The 10,135-nt window shown below is 45.7% G+C and overlaps 1 protein-coding gene across 2 annotated transcripts in view; it reads left to right on the plus strand.

Moving 5' to 3' along the window:
• Positions 1 to 10,135, plus strand: part of LOC126526924 (uncharacterized) — a 111,609-nt gene that overhangs the window by 64,310 nt on the left and 37,164 nt on the right. The gene's annotated exons all lie outside the window — the stretch shown is intronic.

The following is a 10,135-nucleotide window of genomic DNA, read 5'->3' on the forward strand; positions in this document are numbered from 1 at the left end:
CCTGTCATCTGCTCCAGACGCCTGGTGCTTGGGCATCTCACGACGTGTCCATAGGACCTGGTTGCAGCTCACTGCATAAGCGATTTCTATGCCAGACGCTTAGTGACTTTTTATGGGAAATGAGTCCTGTTATCTCACCTTGGCAGCATGTCTATGTCATTCAATGACCCTGAGCCACCAACGCAGACCTGTCCCTGTGGTAATGTCACGCTAGTGATTGGACTGTCATGGCTTCAGGCAGCAAACTACGCTCTCCTTCGCTCGTGGCAGCTCTCCGTCTTGAAACAATTCAGACACTCATGGATGGTAGTTTGACCTCCAAGATTATTTTATGTTACTATGAAGGAGCCATCGTTGGTGAGTGTGATGTGGAACCACTTACTTAAGCATACAAATGCGCAAATGCAAGCAAGCATAGTACGCATGAACAATTCTCGCACTTTTCGCTCTTCATTGCTCGCGCCTTCTGACGACTGTAATGCCAATTTACGCGCACAAACACACCACCTCGTAGGAATGCTTCTATAAATTTTGTCTAGGCTCCCAAATGCACCCTCAGCCATCATTCTCCATTACATTCAGGGCTAGAGAAACCATAAAAAGTTTCAGTTTCAATGTGGAGTTTCTACACAAGAATTTCTGCACAATGTACTCAAATTTTCTGAGTTGCTGAGCGGCACCTAGTTTAACGGTATTTTACGGCAACATGATGTGGATTCGTCGTGAAAAATGCTGCACTGACGGCAAAGAACTCATCAAATTGAGGCCGCCAGAAGAAGTGTCAAACATCTCTAAGGGCATTCAAAGCGACAAAGAAAATCTGGGGCCATGCTGTTTGTGCTACTGGGGCCTATACCACATGATACCTCCATACCTCTTTATGATTACTTTTACTATTTGTGTAGCATTCGCCAGCCTCTATTGCCGCATAATTTAGTTCAAACATCAAATAGTCCAAATTTTTAAAAACATTTTTTCTGCAAGACTTGTGGGGCAGTGCTTCCGTGACTTGCAACGATGGGTTTAGTCATTAGAATGAGAACCTACTCAAAGAAACGGGAAAGCGTTTCTAGTGACATGGAACATGGTTTATCGCCAAAAATGGACAAACAAAGATGTGCGCGTACAAGACAAGCTTCAACGAGTGTTATCTAAGTAACAATGTTCATAACATAGACAAAAAGCAGCCGCTGTGCGTGGAGCACACAAAACATATCTGAGCACCACTATCCTCAAACAAGATCACATTCTTTGCCCATACAAACGAGGCTTCATATTGACTAGTTAGAGTTGTTTTTTTTTTCTTCCTCATACCAGGTATGTTTCGGTACATTCCTGTCTCGTCTTGTTTTGGGCTTCTTCTTTAAAGAAAAAGCAAGTGTCTGGTGGCGGTAACATTCAACACAGCAGCCTGATGCTCTACCCGTTTAGCCACAGACAAATGTAGGGATATGGGGGTGCACTAAAGGTGGATAATAGCATTTTTGCGACTTGGAGATTTTATAAGTTTGAAGACCTATTGTTCCAAAACTAAAACATTGTACATCGTCAAACATTTATTGGGATAAATTTAAGCTATCAGAACTACTGGCCCAAGGAAGCTTATAGACTTATGTTGCCCACAGTATATTTGTAAAAAATTGCCAAACCGCTTTTTGAGAAAGTGCCGTTCACAGACCCCGAGATCAGTGGCTATGTGGGGCCACTTTAGCTAGTGTGATGAAGCTTAAACATTTTCTGATAAATCTTGAAATAGTTTCTTGCAAGTTTCCACAGAATATTTGCAGCTACATGTATTTATTTCATAACAACTTGAAAATGCCAATATTGCATTAAAAATTTCCCTAAAATTTTAGGGTACCTTCAAAGTACTGAGAAATCTAATAGTGCAAAAGCATTAAAGAAATAAAATGAAGGACACCGACCAACATAGAAGTGCTTGTGAACAAGGCTTCCGTAGCGAAGCCGAAACGTCTTTTAGATTTTTTCATTTTTTAGCACTTCTATGTTGGTCGGTGTCCTTCGTTTTATTTCTTCAATGCTTCATCCCGACCAGACGGGCTTCCGTCGAACCCTCGATTTCAGTGCAAAAGCATGTTGCAATATATTATATTAAATAGAAAAATTGAGCCTACCTTTATAACCCTATATAAAACTTGTTGGGCGAGTTGGTCCATACTGTGACGAAATAAATGGACCGCGCATATTCAAGAGTATTCGCGTATGCGCGTATTCATAGTAAGGAACACGGACAAGTGCTATGACCCTGTATAGTCATCCCTATCGGCTGTGTAGTTCTAATAAAAAATCGAAATTACATTCATATTGCACTCTGAGCTCGTTGTTGTAGTAGTAAAGAAAAATTGCTGACGTTGCGTCCTTTTTGCCTCTTTTGCGCCACAAAATAAGTTGAGCTTGAGTTTTCAGGGCTCCTATATATGTCCATATTTTTCCTACGGTATACGCTGAAGTAGCAAGCATGTGAGAGAGTGCGCAGCTAGCTGTAAAGGCTGGTCTAGGAAAACTGCTGGCACTTCTCTCCAACCACAGCTGCTATCTGAAATGCTCCTCGTTTATATGACCGATGCGCAAGTGGCAAAGTGCAATAATGTTATCTGGGTGAGTTCAGATAAAAACAGCTACAAAAGGGGATGCCAAATATCTTAAAGTAGAGCTCTTAGGCGGCTGTTCCTGGATTGAGCGTCGCCATCCCTCAGCGTAACTGCGCTCGTGCCACAGCTCGCACGTTTGTTGTCTTCTTCTACAGCTGGCTCCGATGCCGCTCATCATGCCAGTGTTCCCATACTGCCCCTCGCTCTTGTGCCACTGCTTCCACATTTGTCGTCTTCTTCTGCACTTGGCTCCGATGCCGCTCGTCATGCCAATGTTCCTATACTGTCCCTTGCACTCGTGCCACTGCTCGCACATTTGTCATTCTCTTCTACAGCTGGCTCCAATGTCGCTCGACATGCCAGTGTTCAGATACTGTCCCTCGCACTCATGCCACTGCTTCCACGTTTGTTGTCTTCTTCTTCACTTGCCTCTGATGCCGCTCGTCATGCCAATGTTCCCATACTGTCCCTTGCACTCGTGCCACTGCTCCCACGTTTGTTGTCTTCTTCTGCACTTGGCTCTGATGCCGCTCGTCATGCCAATGTTTCCATACTGTCCCTTGCACTCGTGCCACTGCTCGCACATTTGTCATTCTCTTCTACAGCTGGCTCCAATGCCGCTCGACATGCCAGTGTTCCGATACTGTCCCTCGCACTCATGCCACTGCTTCCACGTTTGTTGTCTTCTTCTGCACTTGCCTCTGATGCCGCTCGTCATGCCAATGTTCCCATACTGTCCCTTGCACTCGTGCCACTGCTTCCACATTTGTCGTCTTCTTCTGCACTTGGCTCCGATGCCGCTCGTCATGCCAATGTTCCCATACTGTCCCTTGCACTCGTGCCACTGCTCGCACATTTGTCATCCTCTTCTGCAGCTGGCTCTAATGCCGCTCATCATGCCAATGTTCCCATACTGTCCCTCGCACTCATGCCACTGCTTGCACATTTGTCGTCCTCTTCTACAGCTGGCTCCAATGCCGCTCGTCATGCCAATGTTCCCATACTGTCCCTCGCACTCATGCCACTGCTTGCACATTTGTCGTCCTCTTCTACAGCTGGCTCCAATGCCGCTTGTCGTGCCAATGTTCCCATACTGTCCCTCGCACTCATGCCACTGCTTGCACATTTGTCGTCCTCTTCTACAGCTGGCTCCAATGCCGCTCGTCATGCCAATGTTCCCATACTGTCCCTCGCACTCATGCCACTGCTTGCACATTTGTCGTCCTCTTCTACAGCTGGCTCCAATGCCGCTCGTCATGCCAATGTTCCCATACTGTCCCTCGCACTCATGCCACTGCTTGCACATTTGTCGTCCTCTTCTACAGCTGGCTCCAATGCCGCTCGTCATGCCAATGTTCCCATACTGTCCCTTGCACTCATGCCACTGCTCGCACATTTGTCATCCTCTTCTGCAGCTGGCTCCAATGCCGCTCGTCATGCCAATGTTCCCATACTGTCCCTTGCACTCATGCCACTGCTCGCACATTTGTCATCCTCTTCTGCAGCTGGCTCCAATGCCGCTCGTCATGCCAATGTTCCCATACTGTCCCTCGCACTCATGCCACTGCTTGCACATTTGTCGTCCTCTTCTACAGCTGGCTCCAATGCCACTCGTCATGCCAATGTTCTCATACTGTCCCTCACACGCATGCCACTGCTCCCACGTTTGATTTCTTCTACAGCTGGCTCCGATGCTGCTCATCATGTCAGTGTTCCCATACTGCCCCTTGCACTCATGGCACTGTTCCCACATTTGTTGTCTTCTACAGCTGGCTCCGATGCCGCTCGTCATGCCAGTGTTTCGATACTGTCCTTTGCACTCATGTCACTGCTCACACGTTTGTTGTCTTCTTCTACAGCTGGCTCCGATACTGCTCATCATACCAGTGTTCCCACACTGCCCCTCGCTCTCGTGCCACTGCTCGCACGTTTGTCGTCCTCTTCTACAGTTGGCTCTGATGCCGCTCATCATGCCAGTGTTCTCATACTGCCCAGCTTGCCGTGTTAATTCGAATATCAATCAATCAATCATTTATTTCAGTATCAAAGATATGAAGTTTTCACTGAAAACAAAAAATAGCGGGGCCCCCTTAGTCTCCTTTCCGAACACACCCGGCCATGGCAGAAGGGGGGGGGGGCATGGTCACCTGTCTGCCAAAATGACTGCCAAAACAGGAGTGGAGGCACAGCCTTCCACACTTGCCGCTTGCTGGGCACTATAGTAGAATACAACTTAACAAAATACAGCAGTTGGCAACAAAGGCACACAGACCGCCCGGGGCTGTGTTACTCCACCAACCAGTCACAGAAGCAAACAAAATTGTCATTGTGCGACCTTTTCAATTTGGCGTCGTACTTAATAGCTCCAGAGCGTCTGCTGTTCTTGAAGTCTTCATCGCTGTAAGCGATCAGGTGTGCAAAAGACATGGACAAAGTGTATGGAGTATGAGCATTTCACTCTTCAAAAGTCTGCGGTACAGTTCATTTTACTGCAGAGTTCGTTTTACTCATGAGACTTCACTGCCAACTGAAGTGAGACTTGACAATACATATTGTCAAGTTCGCGCTTGATTTTGTTTCTCGTCTTGTCATGTCCTCGCGCAGTTCACCCAAAAGTTAATATGCACCAATAATCCCAGCTAGAACCCTTCTTGACTATGAATAGTTGCACTGAATGAAGACATTATTTTCTACGTCCTTGCGGTTCGTTACTTTCCACCCTAAAGCCAGGTCTCTTCATATTGATTGTGTGTGTTGTATCAGCCATTTGGAAATCTTTTTTTAGCGAGATGTGCTATTGCTCGAGGATTCAACCTGAATTCAATTGTACCCGTGCGTTCATCGCATCGTAAAATTCATACTGTTAAAGTCAATGTACATTTTATTGTAATTTTTCATGGTTGGGCAGGACCACTGAAGAACTGCTGTTGGCTTGCCGGCGTGCTTTGCGAACTGGCCACTGGCATTGCGGGCGTCCTTTTGAGATAGCCCAATTGTCAAGCATTATCCAAAGGCACATAATTTTCAGCTCGGTTTCATGATTTCTGGGTGTTCTGCAACGGTGAGCGCTGTCGTTGCAGGCTTACTCGGCTGCTGAGCCTGAGGATGAGCTTAATCCCAGCTGCAGTGGCTGTGTTTCGGTAGAGGCAAAATGCAAGGCACCTGTATACTGTGTGACGTCAATGCATGTTGGAGAACTGCAGGTGGTAGTAATTATTCCAGAGCCCTCCATTGAGCCGTCCCTCATTACCAACGTGTTGCTTTCGCCACTTATCCAATGTCACTAAGAAGTCATGAGCTGTGTTTGACGATTTGAGGGCGCTGTGCAATTATTTTATGCCTAAATTGTCTTTGTACTGCCTTGAGCAAAACCATCCTAATACTTGTGTGATCATTTTAATTGTGCAGGTCAAATGTGTGATGCACTCTTGTAGTACAGAACAAGCAAGTGGTGTCAGTAACCATGAACATTAAATGGTGGAGAATTCATTTCAAATGTCTTACGCGCATGTCTGATTCATGCACTAGCCAAACATTGCCTGATATTAAACTCACACATGATGTTACTGCAACTGGCAATGCAGCTAAGAAGCTGTGCACTACGTGTCTCATAGCCCATGTACAGCTTTCGGAGATTAAACACCACACAGCATGCCATACATAATAGTATGCGCAGACATTCAGGCATCCTTGAAGGCACCCTTGATTAGCAAATGCCATGAACAGAGTACTGCAAACATAATTTTTGTGCTGTTGCACATTCAAAAATCGAGCTGCATGTGATAAGACATTTGCAAAGTTCGTATGCCTAAGGTAGGTGCTTGGTTGAGCTGCATTGGGCACTCGGATGGTGTAAGCAGCCAATATTTCATTCATCAGCCACTGTACCATAAGCAATTTATGCAGAGTACCATTACACTATAGCAGTCCACGAGACAATGTTGCCGGGTCAACTTTTCACTCTTGTTCATGTTAACTTAGTGTTGTGGCAAGGCATCTTTGAGACACACACTAGTAGATGGACCTTGTGTTTATTTTTCCATTCAAACAATATGTAGTGCTGAGCTCAAGTGAAGAGACCCAAGACTCAGTGGCTTCAGCGTGACAAAAGAGCATGCATTAGACTAGGAGAACACATACCTATGAACAGATGTACGTACATACATACCATAGCATCAACAGTAAAACTTTTTCATCTCTCTCTCTCTGTCAGGTGTTAACTTGATCATTCATCGTTGGTGCCCACTGGGAGGGTTCATGAGGAGATACAGAACATGCCTGAGAACTATGGTTGAGTATCGCTCAAGGGGCAGACTGCGGAGAGGCGATTGTGGATGCACTGATCCATACAAAATGCAAGTTCATGTTGAAACAACACGTGAAGTTAGAGCACTTCTTGCCTTGCAATGGAAGGTGAAATCCTAACTGAACGTAATCGACTTGCTGCCCACTGTCAATGTCCGCTGTTCAGAGAGGAGGAAACACAAGTGTAAAAAATATGTAATTTCTCACTATACTTTAATCCACTGTAATGGGGATGGAACACATTGGAGACTGGTCCTATGATGACTGCACTTACTTTGCGCTTGAGCCAAGAAAATACATTTGTTGACGTTGACCCACTTCTACCTATTGACTGTATTGACTAAATACTGACTTCAGTCTTTCATACACTGGCTGGAGACCAATGCCACACAAGCACTGCTTTTTGCTGTCCTGCTGAATCATGAAATTATAATTACTATCAATTATGATGGTACAATTATAATAAAACCGTAACTGTACACTGTAAGCTTTGCAAAATAATTAGGCAACCTTGTAGCAATACAAAACATCCTGAGCAGTGTCATGTCGCACACTGGCAAAACCAGCATTCATTATATGATACTGAAAAGCATTTGAGAAACAGGTCCCTTAGCACTTTTGTATTTGGACAAACAGCTGACCCACTGGGCCCCCTCAGGGACTCTAACTGGGTGTCCCTAGCGGCAACAGTTGCCACTTGTCCAGGACAACTGAGACCACATAGCTAGCTACTGAAAACTATACCCACAGCAAAATATTCACAAGCAGCTGCGTGAGGACAGAAGCTATTGAAGGAAGTCTGCATAAGCATTGTATGCCCTGCATGAATGGAAAAGTTCACTTACAGGCATTTTTGAAAAAAGCACATACATAATACATCATGTAATACACTTCAAATTCATTTGGAGTGTTTTGTTTCCCGAAATACAGGTCTTAAAGGTAGTCCTCAACTACTACATGCATGGAAAAGAGCACTATACCTTTGACAAACAGCACTCATATTGATTGACACAAAGATGTGGGGCTCCCGCACCGCGGGACGGCGCGCGTGAAGGTTGGCGCCATGAAAGATGATGAAGTGCGTGAGCTGCATGTTCTTCTCCTGGCCCGCCATTAAACAGAGGCATCTATTTTGTAAGACTCCGTCCTCAATCTACGTTACAATATGGCCAAAACCTTGGTTGTGCTTTATGAAACGCTTGAAAACAGTGCGGCTTTGCAAAAGGAGAAAACCGTTACAAAAGTGTGTGACTAATTGCTCACACCTTACCACTGACTGGTTCACAACAGAACCACCTGATGATGATGATGATGATGAACCACCTGATAACCCCACCTATATATACTGTGGCGAGGAAAGCATATGTCGCCTTGAAGAAGACAAGTCCACTTGTCGAAACGTTGGCTCCTGCATTCACCTTGTTCACGTTTTGCTCATCGCCTTGAATTGCCATCTCCCGGATTCCCCGTCTTTTCTCTGATGATGTTGAGTACTATGGTGCAAAAGCACCTTTGGCCAGAGAGCCCCATTCCACACATTACTTTTATTTACATTTACATTTACATTTAATTTACATTTATTTACATTACATTTACATTTAAGTGGCGCGGCGACAGGGTACTGCTGATGTTGCATTGGTAGAGCCTCAGCAACTTGGTCTTCAATAACCCGCCAGAGCGTAGGGGCGAGCTGTGTAGGAGGCTGCTGCGGCAGCGGCTGCTGTTGGGTTAGCTCAGCGAAGGGTAGTAGAGAAAGCTGACGTGCAATTTCCTCCCGCACGAAAGCTTGAATTTGTGTGAGCAGGGGGGAGCGATCAGAGAAGACTTTCATGGAAGAGAGGGCCTCGTCAGCCACTGAGGGGCGCCTGGTCAAATCGCGCTGCCTCCTCAACTCATCGTAGCTTTGGCACAAGTTTATGAGCTCTGCTACAGTGCGCGGACTCTTGGCGAGCAACATTTGGAAAATGTCATCGGCAATGCCCTTCAAAATGTGCTTCAATTTGTCATTTTCGGGCATAGAAACATCCACACGTTTGCATAGGTCAAGAACCTCTTCGATATAAGAGGTGAATGTTTCACCAGGTTGTTGTGCTCGCTCTCATAACCGCTGCTCGACACGCAACTTGTGGACGGCGGGGCGACCGAAAACTTCAGCAAAACTGGCCTTGAATGCGGACCAGGACTGAAAATCGGCTTCATGATTTTTAAACCATAGGTGAGCCACTCCCACAAGGTAGAAGATGACGGCATTTAACTTGGTGGTATCGTCCCATCAATTGTGCAAGCTCACCCGTTCATAGGTAGGCAACCAGTCATTGACGTCCTGCTCATCCGTACTGCTGAAAACCGCTGAATGGCGTTGCGGGACAGTGCCAGAGCAGGCAACGGAGGGTGGCAACGACGTCGGCTGGGGAGAGTCAGGCATGACGGGAAGCAGAGTCCGACACCGGAGTTCCATGGTGTAGATATTTTTGAATACCTGGCACCTTCCACCAATTGTAATGGAGTGTATTGAACAGTTCAGATGGTTGCGTCTGTTCGTAACCGAGAAGGCAGGTGACGCAGAGCAGGAACAGCTGGTTGCCCGAACGGCTCACACTCGTGCTAAGCACTGGCGATTCAGCTGGCCCACTGGTTGCACTGCAGGCACGGAACAGACGATCTGGCTGGCCTTGTCCTTGTGCTCTTCTTCTTCATTACAGTGGATATAAACATTTATTGTAAAACATTACAGTATTTGTAATCTTGTATAAAACTGTGACAAATTGTGGCTTTCACTTCTTGTGAAGATATGTGGTGCACGACGAGTTTTTACGTTGTAAGCATTTTATTTCAGTTCAATAAAAAATTAGGCTTTCACCATTCCACTATTATAGATAAGTGAAACCATAAAATTACGAGATTATAACCTTACTTTTGTGGTTTCTGCATTATTTAGGTAACAGGGAAAGTTTGAAGTATGACCTATTTCAGCCTCGTAGAGAAACAGTGACTTATGAGCAGGGCTTCACTGCAGACTTAAGTTGTATCTGACTGTAGAGCATCTTGTGCATTCTAATGGATACCAAGAAGGCAATGCTGGAAGGTTCTCACACGACATGCCCAGTGGCGCTTGCACTGCTTGCGATTCCCACATACCGTTCGTGAAAGGAAGACTTCCCATTTCTCCCCAATCCCGCTGGCATTTGCCACATGTGCTACTGTCGTGGGACACGATA

This window comes from Dermacentor andersoni, chromosome 9, assembly GCF_023375885.2.
Source record: "Dermacentor andersoni chromosome 9, qqDerAnde1_hic_scaffold, whole genome shotgun sequence".
NCBI lineage: Eukaryota > Metazoa > Arthropoda > Arachnida > Ixodida > Ixodidae > Dermacentor > Dermacentor andersoni.